This window comes from Callorhinus ursinus, unplaced genomic scaffold (assembly GCF_003265705.2).
Source record: "Callorhinus ursinus isolate GAN/ISIS: 27379988/994484 unplaced genomic scaffold, GSC_fseal_2.0 scaffold8, whole genome shotgun sequence".
Taxonomy (NCBI): domain Eukaryota; kingdom Metazoa; phylum Chordata; class Mammalia; order Carnivora; family Otariidae; genus Callorhinus; species Callorhinus ursinus.
This window is the reverse complement of record NW_027397070.1, coordinates 648,948-673,967: the sequence shown is the minus strand read 5'-3', so window position 1 is coordinate 673,967 and position 25,020 is coordinate 648,948. Positions and strand designations below refer to the sequence as shown.

General features: G+C 42.7%; 2 pseudogenes; both read left to right on the top strand.

Moving 5' to 3' along the window:
• The first annotated feature begins 13,765 nt into the window (after window positions 1–13,765).
• LOC112821814 (large ribosomal subunit protein eL33 pseudogene) lies at window positions 13,766–14,184 on the top strand (annotated as a pseudogene).
• Window positions 14,185–16,187: 2,003 nt separating this feature from the next.
• LOC112822625 (cofilin-1 pseudogene) lies at window positions 16,188–17,127 on the top strand (annotated as a pseudogene).
• The last annotated feature ends 7,893 nt before the right edge of the window (window positions 17,128–25,020 follow it).

The window sequence follows — 25,020 nt, the reverse complement described above, 5'->3', positions numbered from 1 at the left end:
AGAAGATGGTCTTAAAGGGAGTGTAGCCTTTCAGAGGTTATAACAATTGGACAAGTTCATTTTAGAAGCTTGCTTTCCTTCTCTCAGAGTGTCAGAAGGAGTCCCATGATTGATGAAAGATGGCTTCATCATTCAAATTAAAGTGATGTATTCACACAACAAGTATGCTGAACTTATCACATGGGATACAATGACATGCTAACCGTAAAAGACTCTTAATCTCAGGAAACAAACTGAGGGTTGCTGGAGTGGTAGGAGGTGGGAGGGATGGGGTGGCTGGGTGATAGACATTGGGGACGGTATGTGCTATCGTGAGCACTGTGAATTGTGTAAGACTGACGAATCACAGACCTGTACCTCTGAAACAAATAACACATTATATGTTAATAAAAATAAATAAATTATAAAAAAATAAAAATGAAAATAATGATCATGAAATCTTAGTAACTGTGATGGATGAGAGATGAGTTGTTTTAAGGCACAAAAATTCCTATGCAAACATAGTCATCAAAACTTGTTATGTACTCCTGCATCCAAGATGGTCTCTGGAACAAGTATGGAAAGAAACTCTCAGTTATACATTTTCGTAACCAAAAGAAATTGGGTCGAGAAAGACCCAAAAGCTGCCTTTGGAGATGATCTCTTTTGGATGGTACCTCTTTTCATTTTGTAGCCTGACACTGTCCCCTCTGTTATTAATGCAAGACTTAATAGTTCTCCCCCTGGTTTTTATTGTTTTATACAGCTTTTCTTGGGACTTTATTTTGAAAAGAAAAGTAAACATTTGTGGCAATACGAAGTTTTTTCAGTGAAGAGTTTTATGTACACCACCACCTAGTGGACGATGTGGGAACTGATGGAACATCATTTCCCCTACATGGCCTCTGACACAGCCAGTAGCTTCTCACGTCTTGAAGTCATTTCATGACCTTTGCTTTTGTTCAAATTCTTCATCTTTATTCAATTTCCATAGAGATATGATGGTTAACCAGAGAAAATAGCTGCCTTCTTGGAAAGCTTTCTGATTATTAAAAGATGTTCTTTGTTCAGGTGAGTGGTTATTTAACACATACTTCCATGCAGTGAAATATTTCTCTTAAGATGGTTGCTTTATTCATATCCTTTCTTTTTTTTTTTGATAGTCTCCCTTTCAGGTCAGGGGAAATTCGTTTCTTTCTTTCTTTTTTTTTTTAACATATAATGTATTATTGGTTTCAGAGGTACTGGCCTGTGATTCATCAGTCTTAAATAATACCCAGTGCTCATTACATCACATGCCCTCCTTAATGTCCATCACCCAGTTACCGCATTCCCCCTACCCCCCTCCCCTCCAGCAACCCTCTGTTTGTTTCCTATGATTAAGAGTCTCTTATGGTTTGTCTCCCTCTCTGGTTTCGTCTTGTTTTATTTTTTCCTCTCTTCCCCTATGATCCTTTGTTTTGGGGGGAAATTCATTTCTCTTTTTTTACTCTCCTTTTTCTCTTTTTTTTACTGGGAGACTCCTTAATAATGATAAGACAATTATTTAGGTCCAACAGAGAACTTTTACTTATATTTTCAACGCCTCAAAATTTCCAAATAAAATAGAGAATACCAATATGGCTATAAAATTAGGATAGAAAAATCAAACATAAGTGGGCACAGAGTCATTAAATGGAAGGACTAATACAGCTACTGTGATCAATTTTTTTTTTTAAGTAGGCTCCATGTCCAGCGTGGAGTCCAACATGGGGCTTGAACTCACAACTCTGAGATCAAGACCTAAGCTGAGGGGAACTTGGGTGGCTCAGTCGGTTAAGTGTCCAACTCTTTATTTCAGCTCAGGTCATGATATTAGGGTCATGAGATTAAGCCTCTCCTTGGACTCCTGCACTGGGTGTGGAGCCTACTTAAGATTCTCCCCCTGCCTCTTTTCTACCCCTCCCCCACCACACGGGCACACATCTGCTCTCTCTCTCTCTAAAAAAAAAAAAAAAAGACCTGAGCTGAGATCAAGAGTCAGATGTTTAACCTACTGAGCTATCCAGACACCCCACTACTGTGATTAAATTGAGCTCTGAAATTCCTGACAACTGAAACATAAAAGGAAACAGAAAGGGAATACAATTATTCAAATAGTTAAGTGTCCAAGCAGCTTCTTCCTGAAGCCAAGTGACATATAGGTATTGATACCTTAAAACTCTTTTTAGGTCACTGGTTATGTACTCCTGATTCAAAGTTTCCCACTGCTGGACCATATTTTAGTATGTGCTTCCTCCACATTTACTTATACAGTCCCCTAGTGATGGATTCATAGGCTGCCTCTAACCCACCAACACAGAAATGAACACATTTTTATATTTTCCCTTATGAACTATGTAGGAATTTTTTGGGGGTATGTGTCCAGCAAGGACTGTCCAAACATAGTATATACACATACTCCATTTCACTAAGAAATCATTCAAAGAAGTGATAGCCATTTACACTTCCACCAGCAGTGCATGAGCATTTGAGTCTCTCCAAATCCTCAAAATTTGGTATTTTAAAAATTATGAAAAAAAATTATAAAGTTGTCTCAATTTTACCAATATGGTGAGTGTGGAGTCTCATTTTAATTAACATTCTTTATTAGTGAAATTAAGCCATTTGTCTTTTCCTTTCCAATATTACCTATTCAAATGATTTGCCCATTTTTAAATTAGGCCTGTAGTTTTTCTCTAGTAAATTGCAGGAGTTCCTTATAGATAAATTCCTTGACATGTTTGACATCACAAATACCTTCTTCTGGTATACTCTTAGTCTATTAACTTTATCTGTGGTGTCCTTTCTTTCTTTAATGGAAATCCTTAATCTTGATGAAGTCAAAGTTATCACTTTTTTCACTTATGATTTGAGCTTTAGGGATCTTGACTTAGGAATCATTCTCCACTCTAAGGCCACAAATGTATTTCCCCCATTTTATTTTACTATCTTCATCAGTTTTTCTTTTATATTTTGGTTTTAATTCATCTAAAATTTGCATGTGAATACAGTGTAAGAGGAGATGCAACTTTATTTTTCTCCATAGAGCAAGACAGTTTTCCCAGCACTATCCAATAAATAATCCACCTTTCCCCCTCAGATTTGTGGTACAATTTTTATTACATATGAAGTTACCTATGAACTTGGTTTCTTCCTGAGTTTTGTGTTTTGTTTCATTGATCTAGTTGTTTCTTTTGGCAACACTACCACATTGTTTTTATTATCTTAGCTTTATCAAGCAATGTGCTTTATCAAGATTCCCCTTTAATCAGTCAGAATTTTAGATGCAATTCAATGAGATCCACACTAGCCATTTTAAGCAGACAAAGAATATATTAAGAGGTATTAAGTAGATCACAGACTCTCCAGAAGAGGCACTATGTGTAATGAGGACTCAACGCTATCCAGGCAGAAACAATGTTCAAACACACCAGAGGGAACACTCTAATCAAGCAATCAAATATCATCACTGCTCAACACCAGCACTACAGATTCACTCAACCAGCAATGAAGACAGTACAGAATATCCAAAGCTCTTAGATTGCTACCCTGCTAAACACAGTCCCTGCTATACACACTAAAGGATACATCTGCACACCTACTACTGGAGAATGATAATGAACAGTAATAGTAATAGTGGCCCATCCCTGTCTTGCTTATGACATAAAGATATTGCGTTTAAATACCTCCATTGTAGAGACTTCTTTCATATATTAGGATATGCTCAATTTTTGAGACTATTCCATGTGTGTTGGAAAAGAGTACAATTTCTGTATATCTCACAAAATTCCCTTTGAATATATCTCAGTCAGCTTCCATCTCTATACTCCTGTCTCTGCAGAGAACTCAAAATCAGTACAAGAAGACTAGTGGAGAACAGACACTATGCCTTCCCACTCCACTCTTCTCTTTACCTTAGCCCCTTTGCTCAGCAAAATTTTCTCTTCTCTCTACAAGTGCCAAAAAAAAAAAAAAAAGTCTCATATTCATGAATGGAGAAAAAGGAATTCAGATGTGGAAGAAAAAGAAAGGAGGAAAAGGGAGATGTTGTTGATTTCATGGATAGTAGCCAGCCAGAATGCCTTGGAATAGACTGAATAGACACTATGAAATGGTCTATATACATCTCATCCAAGGATGAACTTAAATATAATATGTATAACAAGATTAAAGGATAGTCCATTTGAATTCTTCCTAAGAGAACTTCAATTTTTTATTTTTTTAAAGATTTTATTTATTTATTTGACAGAGAGATAGAGAGCACAAGTAGGCAGAGTGGCAGGCAGAGGGAGAGGGAGAAGCAGGCTCTCCGCTGAGCAGGGAGCTGGACATGGGGCTCGATCCCAGGACTCCAGGATCATGACATGAGCCGAGGGCAGCCGCTTAACCGACTGAGCCACCCAGGCGCCCCTTCAATTCTTTAGAGTAGTGATTAGAGGGGAAAAAAATACCACCAAGTAGGTTTCAGAGGGAAAAGAATATGCTTATTATTACAGGGAGGAGCACACAATGACAAAGTGAGAGATAACTGAAGGAAAAAAGAAAGGGAAATAATGATGAAGTCCTCAGCTTGCAAAAGCAGCATACATGCAAAGTGACCTTATCTGTGAATTCTTCAGAGTCTTCTAATAGACTTTTATAAAGCCTACTGAAAATTACTCATTGTAATTGGAATTTTTTTGTGGAAAGTGCTGAAGAGACTCTGCTCTAGGACCCTGGCTGATTGAGACACAACAAAACATCATGAGGGAGGTTGGTAGAAATGGCAGAGTAAAGACCTCCAAAAAGTCATGCCTTAAAAGCAATGAGAACACTGACAAAAAAAGAGATTGTCAAATTGAATTTTTTTTGAACCTTGGAAATGAACCTAAGGCTTGCAACAACTGACGGAGCATTTATTCAAGAAAACTGGCTGACTTTTGGTAAGAACGAGGAACACCTTTGTGGCATTTTAATTTGCCCTGTGTTCAGCCCCTTCTCCCCAGCTCTGCAATAGCCTAGAAAGCCAACAACCTCCCAACCTGGTAATAAATAAATAAATAAATAAATAAATAAATAAATAAATAAAATAAAAAACAGCTGCCTAGAAGCCCTGGAGAAATGGAAACTGGTTTGGAACTCTAAAAACATATTCTCAGAGAACTGTCATTATCTGATGTGTCTGGCACATCCCTCAAACCTCCATTGCTAGCACTTGCATTTATTTGACCTGACTCAGCGATCACTCATCGCAAACAACCTTTTCCTCAGGGGAATTAGTTGAAAATAATCGGCACCGACTGTTTAATATTCCCACTGCCTGAGAAGATGATAACAACAGGACACACGAGAAGCTGACCAAAATACTTAAAGGGAAAAACTAAGAAATAAAATGTCCCTATGGGGCCCTGAGAACTCCAACCTATTCCTGGGAATCTACAGGGCCACACACAAGCATTGAGAAAGCCAAGGGCCATTTGAAGTCGCATGAAAGATGTAAAAAGGCCCTATTCTTTCAACTAGGACTAACATGAAAGCTCTGTGAAAGCAAGAAGTAAAGGCTAAGAAAGAGTTGTAAAGCCTAAATATTGAAAGAGTGCCCAAACGTGCACACAGAGCCCTTTGGCAAAGGGTAGGAAGCCTACTGTCTCCAGGCACTTAAGAAATCTCTGTCCAGTCACGAGCTATTAAGCTAATCAAACAGGGCGCCTGGGTGGCTCAGTCATTAAGCGTCTGCCTTCAGCTCAGGTCATGATCCCAGGGTCCTGGGATCGAGTCCCGCATCAGGCTCCCTGCTCTGTGGGGAGCCTGCTTCTCCCTCTCCCACTCCCCCTGCTTGTGTTCCTGCTCTCGCTATCTCTCTCTCTGTCAAATAAATAAATAAAATTTAAAAAAAAAAAAGCTAATCAAACAGAAACGCTGGTCACCAGAAATGACAAAAAATACAGACTTGACTTTACAAATTATTTCAGGAAAGTGGACAAACTCATAACACAAAGAACAGCAACAAAATCTGATTTCCAGTCTTGCCATATTACATTATTTCAAATGTCCTGTTTTTTAATTTAAAAAAAAATGATAATACACGCATAGAAACAAGGAGATACAGTTCATGCAGAGAAAAAGGAGAGTCAAAAAAAAAAGAAGAGCTAGAGGAGGTTACATATTAGACTTACCAGACAAAGACTTTAAATCAGCTATTTTAAATATGTTCAAAGAATTAGGAAAACCATGTATAAAGAACTAAAGAAAAGTGCAAGAATTATGCCACACCAAATACAGAATATCAATGAAGAGATAGAAATTTTAACAAAAGAAAGAAAAAAACTAATAATTTTAAAAGGATTGAAATCATACAATTTTCTTTTACCATAATGGAATGAAATTAGAAATCAATAAAAGAAGGAAATCTGGAACATTCACAAATATATGGAAATTAAACAAGACACTCCAAAATTAAGCAGTGAGTCAGAAAAGAAATCACAAGGTAAATTAGAAAATAATTTGAGATGAATGAAAACAAAAACATAATAAAATCCCACAACAAAGGGGTGCCTGGGTGGCTCAGTCATTGAGCGACTGCCTTCGGCTCAGGTCACGATCCCAAGGTCCTGGGATCCAGCCCTGCATCTGGCTCCCTGCTCCGCGGGAAGCCTGCTTCTCCCTCTCCCTCTCCCCCTGCTTGTGTTCCCTCTCTCGCTGTGTCTCTCTCTGTCAAATGAATAAAAAATAAAAAATCTTAAAAAAAAAACTCACAACAAAACTTATGGGATACAACTAAAGCAGTGTTTAGAGAAAAATTTGTAAACACTTTTACTAAAAATACCCCAAAAAACAAAACAAAACAAAAACCTCTAATCAATAACCTAACTTTCCACCATAAGAAACTAGAAAAAGAAAAGCAAACTAACCTTAAAACAAGCATAAGGGGGAAAAAACAAGCATAAGGACGGAAATAATAGAGTAGAAATAAATGAAAGAGTATAAAAAGAGATTAACAAATGAAACCAAAAGTTGGTTCTTTGTAAAAATCAACAAAAGTGACAAACCTTTAGCTAGATTAATCAAGAAGAAAGAGAGAGAACATTAGAATGATTAAATTTTGGAATGGAACCATTACTACCAACCTTACAAAATTAAAAAGGATTATAAGGAAATGCTATGAACAATTATATGCCAGCAAAATAGGTAACCTATGTGAAATGGACAAATTTCTAGGAAGACACAAGCTACCAAAACCAACTCAAGTAGAAGTAGAAAATCTGGGTAGACCTATAACAAGTGAAAAGATCAAGTTAGCAATAAAAAAAAAAGCATGTCCCAGAAAGATAAACCCAGATCCAGATGGCTTTCATGGTGAATTACACTAAATACTTAAATAATTGATTCTAATCCTGCAAAAACTCTTCTAAAAAACAAAACAGAAGGGAATATCTTCCATCTTATGATTATGAAGGAACAATGCTGAGAACTCTCATGATACTGCCCAAAACTAATTCTCCTAAAACTTCACAGACTATTCCTTTTTATTCTCCTTTCCCGACTTTCTGTCTTTTCATGGGCATCTCATAAGTTCCCATTTCCAGACCTCTCCCTCCTGCCTTTATCTCCTAGCAGTATCTCTATCTCTGATAGTCATTTCAAGGATAAAACTTTGGGGATGTAGGTAAACCATTTCTTTTTAAATAACTAATCTGACAGGGCTGTACATGATCGTGCAAGTGTGCACTGCCCAACCCCAGGAGAACTATTCATATCACACACCTATAGATGTGGATCTCCATTCCAATTTTTCACCTAATGGTAGTTAAGCAACTTTATTTCCCAAAAATCAGTAATCGCAACTACATTATAACTAACTGTAATTCACATAAAAGTGCCACAATGACCCTGATTTTGATATTCTTAGTGAGCTAGGACCAAAAAGGAAACTAATGATCTCTTAACAGAAAAATTTGATGCTCGGGACGCCTTGGTGGCTCAGTTGGTTAAGCAGCTGCCTTCGGCTCAGGTCATGATTCCCAGGGTTGTGGGATCGAGTCCAGGATCAGGCTCCTTGCTCAGCAGGGAGCCAGCTTCTCCCTCTGCCTGCCACTCCTCCAGGTTGTACACGCGCTCTCTCTCTCTCTCTCTCTGACAAATAAATATATAAAATCTTTAAAAAAAAGAAGAAGAAAAATTTGATGCTCTATACTCAAGACATATGATTATTATTAAACAAGCCAAAATCTAACTTATCCTTTTCAAACGAAATCTCTCTTTCTGACTTCCATTTCTGAAATTGTTTCCAACATTCATGTAGATTTGAAATCTCACTAGCTAGCTAGCTCACTCAACCCCTCCGATCTGTTATTCTACATAGCAGAAGAAAATTAATGTGTCCCTGAGACATAACAAGTGGCACAACAAAGGGGTTGGTGATATTTGCTTACTGCAAATAGGATGGTACCAGGTACACAATGGTAGCTTGAGGACAGCCTCTTGAGCTGACCAGCCTCCCCTAACCGCAAGGATTTTTATTTTGCTCCAGGAATCTATGCTAACACAACATGTACAAATTCTAGAACCCTTTTTTAAAATTTTTTTATTGTTATGTTAATCCCCATACATTACATCATTAGTTTTTGATGTAGTGTTCCATGATTCATTGTTTGTGCATAACACCCAGTGATCCACGCAGAACGTGCCCTCTTTAATACCCATCACCAGGCTAACCCATCCCCCCACCCTCCTCCCCTCCAGAACCCCCAGTTTGTTTTTCAGAGTCCATCGTCTCTCATGGTAGAACCCTCTTTTAATTGTCTGTCATTTCATGTTGAGTGTTTTTGAATCAAAGACATCATTCTCAGGGGTTTTTTGTTTTTTTGTTTTTTGTTTCATTTTTCTTCTGGAATTCACCTTTAAATACTACACAGTGTTCTCCTGAGTGTGACTAGGCTTTGGGATTCTCTGCCTCCTGGATATGTTCTGTGTGCATAGCTTGGTTCACTGGCTACATTGATTCATTTACATAAGTTAATCACCTCTTAACTACAACAGTTTTAATAAGGTCCACTGGGAATCCGACATACCTTTGTTAAGTGCTTATTCTTACCACAAAGAAACATTTAGAAACAGAGTAATCAGTGAGACACCAGTTATAATGAATCACTAGAGGCATCCTCTGGACTTATCTATGATATTGGCAAGAGCCAGAGGACCACAGGAGATTAATTAAAAAGTTGAATTTTCCTCTGGGTCATCTTAAGAAATAGTCCCTATTGACCTGTAATTTGTCCAAAGTAACCAAACTCTAGGCTTCTTCCTTTCCTGAACTTTGTGCATGTTTGGATTAAAAACACCTAACCCCTTGAGTGCCATTTGACCCAGCAGGGCAGAAGCAAATTAGTACCCTACCCTATTCTTTGTGCACAGCTTCCTTCATTATGAAGAGAAAACACAGTGTGCACAGAGAATTTTTAATCTAGATTATAGTTAACTACATCACCAGGACCCTGGGTGGGTACTTAGTCCATACAATTCACTTAATCTTTTCATTTCCGTCTGAAATGGTCTATCATCTTAGGTCTAATTAGGGAGGAAATTCAAGATAATAAATTCTTATCATATAAGAAATTTGGAGCTGGAAGAAGCTGTAGTACCTGTTTTGTCCATTCATTTTACAGGAGAGAAAACAGATGCTGCAGAAGGCTATACAACTTCCTTATACTCACAGAAAGTATGTGATTGAACCAGGTCTAGAACTCTGGTCTCCCAGAACAGTGTTCTTTCAAAAAGAAAAATTGGAAGAGCATCTGGTCCCTGAAGACAAGTCTGGAAAAGAATTAAGAGATTGCTTTCATTGAGTTCTGGTTAGAAAAATAAGATGCATATTATTTCTTCCTTTGAAATTGTGAACTCTATTTCATAGTTTCCCCTTCTTCTCCACTCTCATTGCCATTGTTCTTATTAACTCATGCTCCTAAATGCTACCACAGCCTCCTTGCTTTGGCTTCTGTATGCCAATCATTCCTATTTCTAATCTATGCTGCATACCACTGCCAAATAATCTTCCTAAAAGATCATGCCCCAATCATTTAAGAAAATAAACTGTATAATCTTAAAGTCATTGCTCTGCTTTGTTACCATGCTGTATCAACTGAGGGGAGAATCTAATTATACTTTTGCTCCAAACTCCTGTTCAATGACTCCAAAATAATTTGTTTAAATTCATCTAATTCAGGGGTGCGTGGCTGGCTCAGTCTGCGTTAGGCTCAGGTCATAGTCCCAGGGTCCCAGGTTTGAGCCCCGCATCCTGCTCAGTGGAGAGCCTGCTTCTCCCTCTCCCAACCCCCTGTGTATATTTTCTTTCACTCTCTGTCAAACAAATAAATAAAATCTTTTAAACATTTTTTAAGAATAAATTGATCTAATTCATTGACTTATGCTTTCCATTTTAATCACATGTGAAATTCTTAGATATGGCATCATCTACTATGGCCCTTTGCGGGTGATGTTCCATGCATCTTTCAGTTAATTGTTCTGTTCCCCTTGTTCCGACAACCACATCGGTCTAAACTGGAAAACAAACTGTGGTATATCTACACAACAGAATACTACTCAGTAATAAAAAGGAGTAAACCTCTAATACAAGAAATGACATCAGTGGATCTGAAAATAATTATGCTGAGTGAGAGAAATGAGACAAAAAGACCATACATACTGTCCATCTATATAAATTCTAGCAATTCTGGAAAGGACAACAGATCAAAAGTGACAGAAAGCCCATTTGTGGTTGCCTGGGAAAGGGAGATAAGAGGCAGGAAAGGGCAGAAGGAGATTGCCAAGGGGCACAAGAAAACTTTGGGGAGTTATGGTTATGATCATTAATTTAATTGTGGTGATAGATTCATGGGTGTATATACATGTCAGTATTCATCAAACTGTACACTCAAAATATGTTCAGCTTCTTCTATGGCAGTTATTCCTCAGGAAGGCTATTATGAAAAAGACAAAAAGCATTTTGAACTAACCATTATGAGGTCACATCAAAAAAATAGGATCCACACGTAGTAGGTGTTATGGACTGAATATGTCCCCACAAAATGCATACGATGAAATCTTAAACCCAGATATGATGGCATTTAGATGTGGGGTCTTAGGGAGGTAATTAGAGTTATATTAGGGTCATAAGAGTGGGGACCTCATGATGAGATTAATGCCCTTATAAAAAGTGGAGGAGACACATGATCTCCCTATCTGCTCTCTGCCATGTGCCATCTGCAAACCAGACATTGGGCTCTCACGAGAAACAAGTCTGCCAGCACCTTGGTCTGGGACTTCTCAGCTTTTAGAACTGTGAAAAATAAATGCTTCATGTTTAAGTCACCCTGTCTATGGAATGCTTGTTATGCCAGCCCAAACAAGGCTAAAGCAGATATAGAAACCCAATTGCAAGAAGAAAAGTGTGAGTGGATATTCAGGTATTGGAAGCACATAATTTGTCGATGAAATAAAGAAGAAATAAGAAAGTAGCCGGATCAGGCAACAAGACTGAGATTAGAAATTTTTTGTAGGGAAGTTCTAAGCATGTTTACAGGCTGAGGGAATTGATTCAGTGTGTATAAAATAAAAGATGTCAATGAGTGAGGCAGTAATTGATGGAGTTGCATCCCAGAGGAGAAAGGAAGATATTTACCACAAAAATTCAGAACCTCCTTCAAACAAAGGATTGGGGAGATGACCCCAGATATACAAGATAGAGATATATCTCTGAAAGTCTCCTTACAACATCAAAATCTACATGCATTTACCCAGTTGTCTTCAACACCAATTCTACCCCTGGGATGTTTTCCAAAAGCATCTTCACTAACTTCTCACAAAGTTTACTTTAAAGCACCATCTTACTACAGTCTTTGAACACAGACTGTATATGGATCACAAATTCGATTTAAAGCCTTGGCAAATTTCTCTCTGCTCTAAGTCCTGCTTTGTTAACTTCACCTTGCTGTGTACTCTGAAGCAAAGGGTTTCAGTCTCTGAGCTCTTCTCATAGTATTTGTGACAGCACAGAAATCTGTGCCACTCTGACTCTATTCTGCCCCCTCCCAAAGAGAGATTAGAAGACGGAGGGGACATTCTTGTTTTGATGAGAAAAATTCCCGCTACTACAAGTCCATAAGTAGGATTCCCAAGAAAATGGAGCCCTGTCCTCCAACTTCCCTTGGATTTCCGGGATCAAGACATGGTATCAGGGATGATGGAACAGTGGCTGCAAGAGATCTAGATTTTTCCCCTTTCTTGGGGGAACCCTTCTACACTGTTGGTGGGAATGCAAGCTGGTGCAACCACTCTGGAAAACAGTATGGAGGTTCCTCAAACAGTTGAAATTAGAGCTACCGTTCGATCCAGCAATTGCACTACTAGGTATTTACCCCAAAGATACAAATGTAGGGACCCGAAGGGGTACGTGTACCCCAATGTTTATAGCAGCAATGTCCACAATAGCCAAACTGTGGAAAGAGCCAAGATGCCCATCGACAGATGAATGGATAAAGAAGATGTGGTATATATACACAATGGAATATTATGCAGCCATCAAAAGGAATGAGATCTTGCCATTTGCAACGACGTGGATGGAACTGGAGGGTGTTATGCTGAGTGAAATAAGTCAATCAGAGAAAGACATGTATCACATGACCTCACTGATATGAGGAATTCTTAATCTCAGGAAACAAACTGAGTGTTACTGGAGTGGTTGGGGGTGGGAGGGATGGGGTGGCTGGGTGATAGACATTGGGGAGGGTATGTGCTACGGTGAGCACTGTGAATTGTGCAAGACTGTTGAATCACAGATCTGTACTTCTGAAACAAATAACGCAACATATTTTAAGAAAAAAGAAAAAGAAGAAGATAACAGGAGAGGAAGAAAAGGGGAGTATGTCAGAGGGGGAGACGAACCATGAGAGATGATGGACTCTGAAAAACAAACTGAGGGTTCTAGAGGGGAGGGGGGTGAGGGGGATGGGTTATCCTGGTGATGGGTATTGAGGAGGGCACGTTCTGCATGGAGCACTGGGTGTTATGAACAAACAATGAATCATGGAACACTGCACCAAAAACTAATGATGTAATATATGGTGATTAACATAACAATAAAAAAATTAAAAAAAAAAAAGAAAGATCATCAGAGGACTCTAGAACTTGAAAGATAGCAGGTCTGCATTCCACTGAAGAAAGAGAAGAGTAAAATTGTATGGAATAATGGAAAGATGGGCACAAGAATTTCATGCAAAGAATGCTCATGAGTTGAAAGATAGCCAAACCAAATGTGAAAACTTTAGCATATTTAATTCTGCACTCAGCATCTCACCTTCATAAAAACATAATGTTAGAGCTGGAAGGTATCCTAGAGGACTCTAATGTAACTCCTTGATTTTATAAATGAAGGACTGAAAGCAAAAAAGGTGAAGGCAACTGTTCAAAATCACACAGCTAGTGGGTGGCAGGCTAGAACTCAGATCCCCCAACCATAACCAGACTCCACAGCAGAGCCCACAGTCAGATTTGTTCACACCACAACCTTCTTTGTCATTGTTAGCCTAGTTTCCAAGAGCCCTGGCTAAATTCAGGAAGTACTGAGGTGAAGACATTAGTAGAACTTCCTCACTGCAATCTTCCATGTGTTCATCAACATTTCACACAGTAAACTCTCCTAAACACTGTCTTTATTGACTACTCATCAAAGAGCAAGATTCATATTTAACTATATGGATTTAATTATTTAAATAACTAAATTATGGCCATCTTGGAGCCTGTGGAGGCCTGCTGGGAACAGGACTCCTATAACGCCAAATAATGTCTGGAAGGCTGTGGTCCAAGGCCATTTTTGCTGGCTATAAGCGGGGTCTCCGGAACCAGAGGGAGCACACAGCTCTTCTTAAAATCGAAGGTGTTTGTGCTCGAGTTGAAACGGAATTCTATCTAGGCAAGAGATGTGCTTATGTGTACAAAGCAAAGAACAACACAGTGACTCCTGGTGGCAAACCAAACAAAACCAGAGTAATCTGGGGAAAAGTAACTCGTGCTCATGGAAACAGTGGCATGGTTCGTGCCAAATTCCGAAGCAACCTTCCTGCTAAAGCCATTGGCCACAGAATCCGTGTGATGCTGTACCCCTCAAGGATTTAAATTTAATGAAAAGTAAATAAAGGTGTAGATTTGTTCTCTTGTAAAATAAATAAATAAATAAATAAATAAATAAATAAATAAATAAATAAATAAATAATTCCCATTTTAATACATCTATTTTAATTATATATACAAGCTACACATAGAGTTTCATGAATGTATTCATCTTTATATCAATCCCATAAAAGAGAAATATTACCATTTTCAATTTTCAGTAAGAAAAATAAAGCTTGGAAAAGTGAAGCAAATCTCCCAAGATCACTCAATTAGTAAGAGGCAGAGTTAGGATTTGAAGCTAGCTCTTTGTGGCATTGATTTCTAGATTCTTCCCTCTTCCACACTGCCATTCTCTCCCATGGAATCATCATTATAATTCTTGCCTATAAACACATTATTTATATTGGAATGAATATTTGTGCCCACAATTCTGTATATGTTTGTCAGAATCCAGGTGGTGAAGCCAATGAAAGCAATTTTTTTAAAAAAATTGCTAATGATTTTGTTTTCAAATTAGTTGGACAACTTATCTCAGGATAGGAGTAGGGATAGACTAGAATCATACCTTAATTTGCTTCTGTTTCCATAGTTGCCACAAATAAGCACTTCACAGATATTTTCAAGAATGTAGATGTTGATAAAATTATATAATATAGGGATGCCTGGGTGGCGCAGTTGTTTAAGTGTGGGACTCTTGGTTTTGGCTCAGGTCGTGAACTCAGGGTCATGAGATCAAGCCCCAGGTCAGGTTCCACACTCAGCACAGAGTCTGCTTGGGATTCTCTGCCTCCAGCCCTAGCCCCACTCCCTCTCTCTCTCTCTCAAATAAAGAAATCTTACAGATATATAGATATATAGATACACACACACACACACACACACACACATATATAATGCATATATATTCAGTAATGGATATAATCTTCAGAATAATGTCTCCTCCGGAAGCATTTGTGGTCTCTAATAATGGGGTATTAGCCAGTTTAGATACTTCCTGAACTAGGATCAAAAACACTGAGCACAATGGTCATGGCTTATCTGTTAACACCCCCCACTTTATTTCCATTTCTGTGTGCAATTATATCGTTCTCAGCAGAGTCATTGCCACATTGACAAAAAAGGGAACATCTAACAACTCAAGTTATTTGGCACCAACACCCTCCACCCCCAGATAACAGCCACATCACACTGTCTTCTCCCAAATCTGGCTCTCATCTGTCTCTTTCTGGAGTGAAGCAGTCCCCTTCATCACAGAAACCAGCTACAGTGATTCCACAGAGACACGAGGCTTTTTTATTTATGCTAAAAAAGGAGAGAAAATTATCTCTCCCCAGGGCTCACTGGTTCATGCTATCCATCGGTGGGTGAGAGAAGTTCCTTCAGAGCTAGGACAAACGTGTCTCTAAGTAGTAAGTCTGTGGTTTTGAAATTGGTCATGATTTTGTGTTATAGAGGCTATTCCCACTGCTATGAAAGGAAAAGGAAGAAAACAGAGTTACATTTAAGCATGTTTGCATTGTTATTGAGTCCATTTTTTTTTGAAAGCAGATCAGAATGTAATCTCTAGAACTAGTCAAATTAAAATCGTAGGATGTTGTTAAAAGTTGAAAAACTCTAATACATTCCTTTTTTTGTCGTCTTTAGAGAGAAAGAGAAAAAAAGATAGAATGAGCATGGATGGAACTGGAGGAGATTATGCTGAGTGAAATAAGTCAAGCAGAGAAAGACAATTTCATATGGTTTCACTCATATGTGGAACATAAGCAATAGCGTGGAGGACATTAGGGGAAGGAAGGGAAAACTGAATGGGAAGAAATCAGAGAGGGAGACAAACCATGAGAGACTCTGGATTCCAGGAACCAAACTGAGGGTTACAGAAGGGAGGCGGTTGGGGGTATGGGGTAACTGGGGGATGGGTTTTTAAGGAGGGCACACGTTGTGATGAGCACTGGGTGTTATACACAATGAATGAATTGTTGAACACAACATCAAAAACTAATGATGCTTTCGCTTCCGGAAACATGGGCTACGAGAACTGAACGTTGTGTAATTCGTCCAGGCTCCGGCCGGCAGCGGAGGGGGCTGATGCGCCTGTCGGTAAAGGCCTCCAGCGTGGTGGTCTCTGACGGTGTCATCGAAGTGTTCAATGACATGAAGGTGCGCAAGTCCTCGACACCGGAGGAGGTGAAGAAGCGCAAGAAGGCGGTACTCTTCTGCCTGAGCGAGGACAAGAAGAACATCATCCTGGAGGAGGGCAAGGAGATCCTGGTAGGTGATGTGTGCCAGACTGTAGACGACCCCTACGCCACCTTTGTCAAGATGCTGCCAGACAAGAACTGCCGCTATGCCCTCTATGACGCAACCTATGAGACCAAGGAGAGCAAGAAGGAGGATCTGGTGTTTATCTTCTGGGCACCTGAGTCTGCACCCCTTAAGAGCAAAATGATTTATGCCAGCTCCAAGGATGCCATCAAGAAAAAGCTGACGGGGATCGAGCATGAATTACAAGCAAACTGCTACGAGGAGGTCAAGGACCGCTGCACCCTGGCAGAGAAACTGGGGGGCAGTGCTGTCATCTCCCTGGAGGGCAAACCTTTGTGAGCCCCCTCCAGCCCCCTGCCTGGAGCATCTGGCAGCCCCAGACCTGCCCATGGGGGTTGCAGGCTGCCCCCTTCCTGCCAGACCAGAGGGGCTGGGGGGATCCCAGCAGGGGGAGGGCAATCCCTTCACCCCAGTTGCCAAACAGCCCCCCCTCACCCCCTGGACCTTCCTCCTCCCTCCATCCCTGACGGTTCTGGCCTTCCCAAACTGCTTTTGATCTTCTGATTTCTCTTGGGTTGAAGCAGACCAAGTTCCCCCCAGGCACCTCAGTTTGGGGGGGGCCTGTATTTTTTTAACGACACCCCAATTCCCCACCTGTTCCTCCCTTTTCCCATGCTGCCAACTTCTAACCGCAATAGTGACTCTGTGCTTGTCTGTTTAGTTCTGTGTATAAATGGAATGTTGTGGAGATGACCCCTCCTTGCGCCGCCTGGTTCCCCTCCCCTTTTCCCCTGGTTTTGGCCACCCATGGAAGCAGGACCAGTAAGGGACCTTCAATTAAAAAAGAAAAAAGAAAAAGAAAACCACACACACAACAATAAAAAAAAAAAAACTAATGATGTACTATATGTTGGCTAATTGAACATACTCTACGCCAGAACTGAGAATGAAGACCAATATATATTTCTTATTAAAAATCACATTATCATAGGTCTTCGTTTTTATGGCTACAGTGTGTTCTTTTGCATGGATGTTCACTAAGTTTTTTAATCAGTAATGTCTTACTGAGGGATATTTAGGTTATTGCCTATTCTTTGCCACCACAAAAATTCCACAATAAATCACCTTGTACTTTTTAGATGTGTGCACATAGCTAAAGAATAAATTCTTCGATGGGGCACCTGGGTGGCTCAGTTGGCTGGACATCTGCCTTCGGCTCGGGTCATGATCCCAGGGTCCTGGGATCGAGCCCTGCATCGGGCTCCCTGCTCAACGGGAAGCCTGCTTCTCCCTCTCCCACTCCCCCTGCTTGTGTTCCCTCTCTCGCTGTGTCTCTCTCTGTCAAATAAATAAATAAAATCTTTAAAAAAAGAAGAAATTCTTAGAAATGGGGAAGTTGTTTCAAAGGATATAGACATTTGTACTTCTGATAGATATTGCCAAATTGCCCTCCAAAGGCAAAGGAAAAATTTATATTCTCACCAGTATCAGAGAGGCATGCCTGTTTTTTTGCATCCTCAAGTATTAACCAATTTTTAGATCTTTAGAAATCTGACAGGTGGGGGCACCTGGTTGGCTGGGTCAGCAGAGCATGCGGCTCTTGAACTCAGGGTTGTGAGTTCGAGCTCCATGTTGGGTGTAGGGATTTCTTAAATAAATAAATTGGACCTCTGTGGCAGCATGAACCCTGACAACAAGCATGCATTCTCCTCTCCACTACTCCTTGCCTGCACTCACTGCTTACTTTACTAAATACTACAAGCCCTCATCTAGTGTAACCATTATAGAAATGCAGAAGGGATTGATGTCAAACTTTCTGGTTAAAACTCCTAACCTTTTTGAATTTTGAGATATTTTCCCAATTCACATCTCTCTTATTCTCCAGGACTTTTCAAAGATTAAAAGAAACAAATCAGTATCTCCCCCAGTGTTCATCGTTCATCAGCAGGATCACCTGTGACCTGGCTCAGGAAGATGCAAGGAACCTGACAGCCACCCTCCAGACCAGAGACCCAGCAAAGTCAATGCCAGACCCCATCCTGAGTGGCCACCACCAGCCACCACACTTCCGAAGGTGCTCGGCTCTTCAGAGGTCCCTCGCTCCCCACCCTACCCTGTCCCACCCCTTGAACTGGGCAGGCTGCAAGAAGCAGAAACACTTGGGTGCTTTTATGTCAAAATAGCAAACCACCAAAAAGGAAGTTGAGAGAACCCCACTCTTTACTATCCAAGCCACAGATGAGTTTTCTTGACACCTCCTTAACTGTGCGCCTTGCATCAAGTGGAACATAAACTCTAAGCAGCCAGCAAAAACAAAACAAAACAAAAAGCAGAAATAAAAGAAACGTGTTTCTCTGCAAACAAGTCCAGTCCTCTAGGATCTATTTTATCCAGGCCTAATGACATACGGCAATTTTCAATGGGTAGGTAGTCTTAGAGTATCTCTTTACCTTTCTTGGACTTCACAGATTTATTAACCATGTTCAGTTTACCATTTTCAGTTTTAGAAGGATTATCCCTGATTTGGAAAAGCATTTCCTAAACTTTTGTACATTATGTCACATGGAGAAAACTTTAATATTAGTGCCGTGCACAGGAACAAACAGATATACCCAGAGATGACGGGTACAGGGAGTTTAGCCAGCCCGGATCCCCCTGGCTGTCCCTACAGCAAAATGGTCAGTATTTCTGAACCCTCACAATACATCCAGGTACCTCATGTGGTAGGGAACACTTCTGACATGGAATGTATACGCTCAGCCAAGATTAACAAATTATGCCAAAGTTTCTCTTATTCTCTGTTACAAGTTTTACTTTGGTTTATTCTGTGTTTAAAACCTATTTACTCTATTTTCACAGCTTCAGGAAACAACCCTATAGATAATTCTTGGTTACCTGTGACTTCCTTCACCACACACACACACACACGCACACACACACACATTTTTACTCTGCTTTCCTTCATACAGACTGTACTTTAAGTAGAAAATTTTCCTTCAGTAGGAAGAATTACCTTTTGTATTTTTTGTGGTGAAGATCTAGAGATGCATTTTCTATGTTTTGTGGGAAATGGTTTCTTATACACCACTATTTACAAATCCTTGCCTTTAAAACAAAGAATGAGCATCACGGTAGACATTTTAGGCCTTCTAGACCAGGCTGGAAACACCCTGCCGTGCATGTTTCTTTGTCCTCTTTCCCCTTGTCAGCACAAGGGGACCTCCAAGGGAGGGAGAAGACCCATGGTGGAGGGACTCTGGGGTCCTGAATGACCACACGAAGGAGTTCAGTCTCCGATCTGAACAGCCACTCAGCACTGTCCTGTGGGGATATCTATGTTGACTCGCTACTGAAATTAGGGGAGTTATTTGGTAATTCAGCATAATGTAATATAGCTACCAAATGTGGAAATCACTGAGTTAACTTAAATAGTTATCCACCTAGTGCATGGACATTTAAAAATGTCCAAAAATAACCCCACTCTTTACTATCCAAGCCACAGATGAGTTTTCTTGACACCTCCTTAACTGTGCACCTTGCATCAAGTGGAACATAAAATCTAAGCAGCCAGCAAAAACAAAACAAAACAAAACAAAAAAAAGCAGAAATAAAAGAAATGTGTTTCTCTGCAAACAAGTCCAGTCCTCTAGGATCTATTTTATCCAGGCCTAATGACATACGGCAATTTTCAATGGATAGGTAGTCCTGGCTGGCTCAGTCAGTAGGGCATGTGGCTGTTGATCTCAGGGTCTGAGTTCGAGTCCCACGATGGGCACAGAGTTTACTTAGAAAACAAAACAAAAGAAAACAAAAGTATTTACAAATGACCAAGGCCAATTAGGCTCTAACAACTGAGCTGGTCAGTGGTGGGATGGATCCTCTCACCTGTTCTTTCAGCCACTGGGCCCTGCGCACTCAGTGCCAATGCTGCTAAGCCAACCAGGTCCTCCCGCTAGGAGCTCAGGGTCTAGAGGGAAAGATGGACAAAACATGAAACAAAACCGTGAATGAAAAGAGCATTTGCTCTATAGAAAAAGAGCAAGGTGCTACAACTGGGTCCTGAACTCCCACCAGGTGAGGGGTCTGAAAAGGCTGACCTGAGGCCACAGTGAGATTTCCTACAGCAGGAGGAGGAGGAGCCAGTCCTGCACCAATCCGAGTCTATGTCGCCCGGCAGAGAGCACCATGGTGCAGAAGATTGCTGGAGGCAGAACTTGATGTTGCCAGAGTGGAGGTTAGACAGGAGGTAGGAGGGGCAGGGCCGGGCCAGCTCGACAGTCTCAGTGCCCTGCTCCTCCTGCTGTGGGACCCCATTTCCCCACACTCAGTGGCTTGATCAGAAAACATTTACTGTCTCACCGTCTCAGGGGACCAGGAATCCAGCAGTGCTCAGCTGGGGGCTCCTGGCGGAGCCTCTCAGGAGGTTGGGGTTGTTGTCAATCCCTAAGCAGGACCTGCTTCACTTAGAACCTCAGTTCCCTCAGGGGGTGTTGGCAGGATTCAGTCCCTATCGAAGGCCTCAGTTCTTCTCTGTCTGTTGTTGACGCTCAGGATTAGGCTACGTGCTTGTGTCTGTGTCATGGTTCCCCATAGGGGCTTGTTCCCCAGTGTGGGGATCTGAGAGAGGACACAGGTCAGAGTGAGCACGTGGCTGGGCACTGAGCTATTCAAACCAAATCTCAGAAAGGGCTTTGGTCATGCTGCCATCTTTTGTGGCATGGAAGTGTTCACTAAGTCCAGACCACATTCCAGGGGAGGGGGTTACACAAGGATGTATCTACATGAGCTGGGGATCACAGGGAGCCACTGAGGGGAGAAGGGGAACACCCCAGCAGGGTCAGTGCCTTGCCTGGAATCACAGACTGGTAAAGGCAGAACCAGGCATGAACCCAGCTCTGTGAATGTCCTCAAAGTTGGGGTCATGGCCGCACCTCACTATTCACTGGGAGCTCCGGAAAAGGTTGTGTTTTGTAACTGGCTGTAGACATGGAAATGGTACAGGGGTGAGGATAAGCATCGACATCCTAGACAGGAGGCATTCCAGCACGTTCCTGTCTGAAGAGGAGCCCAGGGCAAGGCAAACCACTGAGTGCCCCCGTGTCCACATGTCACCCAGAGGAAAGGAGGGAATGGCTCGTGACACATGACTGGCAGAGTCTAGGGTAAGGGTGGGCTCAGTCCTTCTAGGCCAAGGCTCCAATACCTTCTCAAGGATTGCCTTGGAAATTAACAGCCCAGGACCTTGGGAAGCTATTTCTCATCCATCCCTAGGTGGGACTGTCATCTGGACCTGCAGAATGTGAGCACTGGTGCACACACATGTGCCCACAGGACCGTGCATGTCCCTGTGGGCACATACACACACACACCAACTCTCTCTCTCTCTCTCTCTCTCTCTCTCTCTCTCTCTCACACACACACACACACACACACACACACACACCATTAGGACTCTGGGGTGGGATCTGAGGAGGGGCAGGCTCAGAGAAGGTGAGAAAGGAAGAAAATGTAGTTGGAGGTATTGTCTACATGGGATACCACTCCTTCAATTTCATAGATACTATCCCACCTCTGCCTGTGGACTTCTGGAGGAAGTACATGCTAGAATAATGCCTATAGCATGGGCAAGACACAGAGCATCCCTGACAGGCACAATCGCTTATCCAGGGTCAAAACAGGTAAGAATGGAGAGCTGTGTCAGAACCCAGGTGTGTTTCCAAGCTGCGGCCCTGGCTGCACCCAGACTTTCCCTGGGGCTTGTGGAGTGGGGTGTGTTGGTGTCACTGGGTACAGATGTGGCATGGTATGCAGAAAGGGGATGAGCAGCCAGCAGCCCAGAGCATTGTTGGTGTAGGTTCTAATCCAGGAGTGGACCCAGGTAGCGGATCCCAGGCAGTGAAATCACAAACTTGACAACAGACCCCAACAGAACATGGAACCCCTGTCACCAAGCACCCGCATTCTAGTGCAGTCCCATATTAGGCTCACTTGGCTGGAGACATCCGACTGTGAGAGATGTTCTCGTACTGCTTGCCCACTTCCTGGGGCTCTGGCTTCAGAAACCCCAGTGGAGGGATTTTTCACCTGCTGCAGACACTGGCTCAACTCACGCCCCCGATGCCTCAGGGCGTTTGCCAGGAGGTGCAGGAAGGTAACACCAAGCGAACTAGCCCTGGCCAGGCCACCTCTCCAAGCCATCCCTGAACAGCCCCATCCCTTCCTCTTCAGTTTCAGGGAAAGAGGGATTGTGGGGAGGTCCTGCCCTGGGCTGGAGGGGGTTGCAGGGCAGTGGATACCCTGGTGATGCCTTCATGTTCACACCGATGGCATGGTGGGCGCGGTGGAAAGAGGATCCCTGAGGCGCCTCTCACCTGTACCAGAGTGAATCCAAGGCCCTCAAGCTGTGTCACTTTTCTCTCCATGGTGGAGCTGTGTGCATCCTGCGGTGTGGCGTGTCTGGAAGGGAGTCCCCTGGATCTGAGGACCAGCAAAGGCAGCCAGACAGGACTCTGAGGCCTCCTGCCTGGCTGCCGGGCACTGTCTTTACAGAGCTCCCCACAGGAAGTGGGGCAGGAGCTCAACGATGGGATCCCCTGCCCCACCTCCTTGAAGGACAGGAAGGAGTCCCCACTGCCAACAGAACCCAGCGCTGGCTCAGGGTGAGTGCAGGTGGGGCCCCGATGCAGCAAAAAGGGCCCCGGGTCCCAGCAGCCAGCCTGCTCCTCCCCTGGGCTCCCTCCTAAACTCCTGCTCCCACATGAATCTGGTTCCGCATCTCCTCCCCAAACTTGCCCTCAGGGGCCTGACCCGGCCTTGGCCAGATGCAGAGTCACTGTTCGACATATTTGTAAGAATAGCAGAAAAGAGACTTTAAACCATGTCTCATGACATTCAGTCTAGAGTCCTTTTGCACTGTGCTATGCATTTTCCTAACTAGTGCTCCCTGGTGTCCCCGTTGGCCTGAAAGTCCTTCCCCACCTTCCCCAAGTCTTGCACAAGATCATGGTGAGTCGGGGGACTTTTCCCCAAAGGGACATGGGGCTCATGGTACTATGTCTGCTGTTCTGCCATTGGGCTGCGAAACAACACATCCCTGGGGACCCCTCAGGGTCAGGAACAGGGGCCTCACTGTGCTGCACAACATTCCAGAAGGCCGATCAGTCACCCCAGCCATTGAGCCCCTCACTGATGCAGGACTTTGATGTGATTCCCTTCTGTTGCCAACTCACAGTGCTGCACTGAACATACCACACGCCCTAATAACCTGAGCAGTCCCACCCAAGGAACAGTCTCTGTGTTCTCCTCTCAAGACTGGGATATGCTGTCAGAACTCACAGGGACGATGCCGTTAATGCAGGGAGGTGCTGTCAATACTCAGCTAACAACCTGACCTGAGATACCAACATGGTCAGACATCCTCCACTTCACATCCTTGTATTGTTGCCAAGATCCTTTTTCCTTAAAAAGATTTAATTATTTATTTATTTGAGACAGAGACAGAGACAGAGGGGGTCGGGGGAGAGACAGAATCCTCAAGCAGACTCTGCCCTAAGTGCGGAGCCTGATGAGGGGCTGGATCTCAGGATGCTCAAATCTTGACCTGAACTGAAACCAAGAGTTGGACCCTTAACTGACTGAACCACTCAGGTACCTTGCTCCTTTTGTCTACTGTGGGCCCTCCTGTCCTACCTCTTTGCACATGTCACCGAGAGCCCAGGGGTTTGCTCTGGGCTCCAACCCCCAACCCTCCTGGTGGCTACAGTGCTGACTGCATGTCTTCCCTGTCCCACCTCAGGGTAAAAAGGCCTCAACAGTGAAGAGCAAGGAGACCTGCGTGGTGTGGCCCCACCGGGCAGAGCTGCTGAGGAAGCGAGTAGAACACCTGGTGCCCGCCTTCCTAGACAGAGACCTCAGCTATGTCTCCATGTTCCTGGGCATGTACAGAGCTTTTGCCACCACCCACAAGGTGAGAAGCCTGCCCCTCCACAGCCCAGTGGGATTTGGCCACTTACGGGTTGGGAGTCTTGAGAATGTCACCAAACTTCCCTGAGCCTCAGTTTGCTCCTTTGATTGGGACAGAGCTATTATAGGGACTCAGTGGGGTCCTGTAGGGAAAGTACACCTGGGTGCCTGGCCCTGTGGAAAGGTCCGCTAGAGGGGCTGTGGTCATGCTCATTTATCATTGTCCTGCTCCCCGCGATGAAGCCTCTGCCTCATCCCTCACTGTCACCATAGTATTGAGCTGAGCTCTTTTCCCACTGGAAAAGGAGATTTGAGACTCCGTCTGGGGTCTGTGTCCTGGCTGAAACCAGAACAGGGATGCCTGGGGATAAGCAGGGGACCCCAGGCCCACTCATATATCTGTGATGTAGCTGATTGGGACGCTTTCATTCATCAAGCATAAAGGATGCCCTCCTAGGCGCAGATATGCAGACGTTTCTCTGGGAGCTGACTGTGATCCCATGCCCAGAGCAGACAGCACCCTGGAGCACCCCAGGGCACCATACTAGCTGGGAGTCAGATAGTGACACTAGACATGTTGAGAGGTAGGGTGGTCCACAGGGCATTTCATGTGATGGCCCCCTGGCCTCCTCTAGCTATGGATGCCTCCTC